This window comes from Phoenix dactylifera, unplaced genomic scaffold (genome assembly GCF_009389715.1).
Source record: "Phoenix dactylifera cultivar Barhee BC4 unplaced genomic scaffold, palm_55x_up_171113_PBpolish2nd_filt_p 000571F, whole genome shotgun sequence".
NCBI classification, from domain to species: domain Eukaryota; kingdom Viridiplantae; phylum Streptophyta; class Magnoliopsida; order Arecales; family Arecaceae; genus Phoenix; species Phoenix dactylifera.
In genome coordinates this window covers 238564-241083 of record NW_024067974.1, presented here as the reverse complement: position 1 = coordinate 241083, position 2520 = coordinate 238564, and the positions used below count along the sequence as shown (strand labels likewise).

Here is a 2520-nt window from a genome sequence, read left to right as displayed (position 1 = left end):
ATGCATACAAACAGAGGGGTCAACCCCTTTCAAATCGGCTACAAACCATCCTATGGCATGTTTATTTTCTTCTAGCACCCTTAAAAGTTTATCCTCCTGTTCAGTAGATAAGTTTGCTGTGATGATTACAGGGAGGCTATTTTCCGGTCCTAGAAAGGCATACTTAAGATTTATTGGAAGTGGCTTCAACTCAAGTTTAGGTGGAGAATCAATGGAAGAACAAAGTGGTGTGCTAGCAATGGGAGGAAGAGGTTCAGGTCGGATCTTCCAAGGAAGGGAACTCATAGGAGATTGATTGTCGAGTAAGATGTTAACTTCTTCTACGGCCTTGTCTATATCAAAGTTGTCAATGTCAAAATGGGCCAAACATGCCTCTAAGGGGTCATTTGCTAAGATATAGGGAAGGGCGTTCTCTACAAGATCATCCATTTCATCAATTAGGCAACACTCGTCTTCCCTCACATGTTGGTCAGCAGCATGAAACACATTCAACTTAATTTTCATATTCCCAAATGATATATCCATTGCCCCAGTTCTACAGTTGATACATGCATTGGCTGTAGCTAAAAAGGGATGACCAAGAATCACAGGGATTTATTTTTTAAGGTTGGGCACATGTTCCATGTCAAGGACGATAAAATCTACTGGAAAATAGAATTTGTCTACCTTGACAAGAACATCTTCAATCATCCCCCTTGGCATCTTCACCGATCGATCAGCCAATTGTAAAGATACCGAGGTAGGTTTTAATTCACCCAACCCAAATTTTTCATAGACTGAATAGGGTAGAAGATTCACACTTGCCCCTAGATCTAAGAGTGCTCGGTCGATGGAGTTATTTCCTATGACACAGGAAATAGTGGGAGCACCAGGATCTTTGAACTTTGGAGGGGTGTTGTGTTGGAGAATGGAACTTACCTGCTCAGTTAGGAGGACCTTTTTAGGCACATGTGTTCTAGATTTCCGCTTTTGGGTGCAAAGGTCTTTGAGAAATTTGGCATAGGAGGGAACTTGTTTGATGGCATCAAGGAGTGGGAGGTTGATTTTAACTTATTTGAAGACCTCCATCATCTCTTCTAATGAAGTTTCCTTCTTGCCAAAGGGAGAGGGTGCATTAAGTGCTTCAGGGAATGGAGCCTTTGGAATGTGGGTTGTGGCAGATGGTGGACTAGCTGAAGAAGGTTTTGGGTTTTCATGTGATACATTCTTCTCCTCTTCTTCACCTTCCTTATTGTTACCCTCCCCAACCTTATTATCTATTATACGTCCACTCCTTAGGGTAGTCAAAGCATTGGCTTGCTCATGATTTAGTCGAGTTTCTTGAGCCACGTATTGTCCCCTAGGATTACTCATTGGTTGACTTGGAAGCTTACCTTCCTCTCGCTTGTTTAATGCATTGGCTAGTTGACCCATTTGGGATTCTAGCTTAACAATTGATTGCATGTGAGAGTGCAATAGTTGTGTGTTTGCCTCCAAACCTTGAAGGGCAGTCAACACCTTCTCCTCAAAGGCTGTATTTCTTTGGGTTGGAGGAGGAGGGTGTTGAAATTGATTTGAGGGACGGTAGAGATGAAAATTCTGAGGGTTTTGAAAATTTTGGGAGTAGGGTTGGGTAGTATTCGAAGCTTGCTGCCTCCAAGAAAAATTTGGATGATTCCGCCATCCCGGATTATATGTATTGGAAAATGGATCATTACCCGGTCTGGGTTGTGTTTGAGCAGCATTGATGTGTTCTTGCACGAGTTCGGGGAATTGGGGTGCTGAGGGGCACTCATGAATAGGATGCGATGGGCTAGAACAGATAGCACATACTTGTGCTTGGGAAGAGCTAACGACATGTCCTCCTATCATTAGTTGGTCAATCTTATGGGACAATGCATCTACCTTGCTAGACAGGTCCATAGAATGACTTATTTCACAAATGGCCCCTTTTCTTTGAAAATTTGGGGGTGCTTGAGGGAGTTTTCATTAAGATTTTCAAATAGTTGCCATGCTTCATGCTCATTTCGAAGTATGAAAGTCCCCCCGCATGCAGCATCGATCATCTGACGGTTTCGTTCAGTCAAACCGTCATAAAAACATTGCACTAGCTGCCACTTAGGTATTTGATGATGAGGGCATTTACGGATTAGGTCCCGAAATCTCTCCCAAGTTTCATGAAATTCTTCTCCCTCGGTTTGGGAGAAGCTTGTAATGGCACGTCTAAACTGGTTCGTTCTTCCTATAGGAAAGTATTTTTTAAGGAATTCTTGTTGCATTTAATCCCAAGAACGAATCGAGTTAGCTCCTAAAGAATTCAGCCATTGTTTGGCTCTATCTTTAAGGGAGAAGGAAAATAATTTAAGTTTCAAAGCATCATCAGTGAAGTTCTGAATCTTGACAGTGGTGCAAATCTCAAGAAATTCATCTAAGTGTTTATATGGGTCTTCGTTGGTGAGCCCATAAAAAGATGGGAGCATTTGGATCACACTAGACTTTATTTCATATTGTACCGCTGCTACTTCAGGTAATCGAATGCAA

The 2520-nt window shown here is 42.1% G+C and overlaps 1 non-coding gene across 1 annotated transcript; it reads left to right on the top strand.

Annotated features, from left to right (window-relative positions):
• The first annotated feature begins 2103 nt into the window (after nucleotides 1-2103).
• On the top strand, nucleotides 2104-2209 carry LOC120106580. Its single transcript, XR_005508699.1, has one exon. It is a non-coding gene; the product is annotated as a small nucleolar RNA R71 (small nucleolar RNA).
• The last annotated feature ends 311 nt before the right edge of the window (nucleotides 2210-2520 follow it).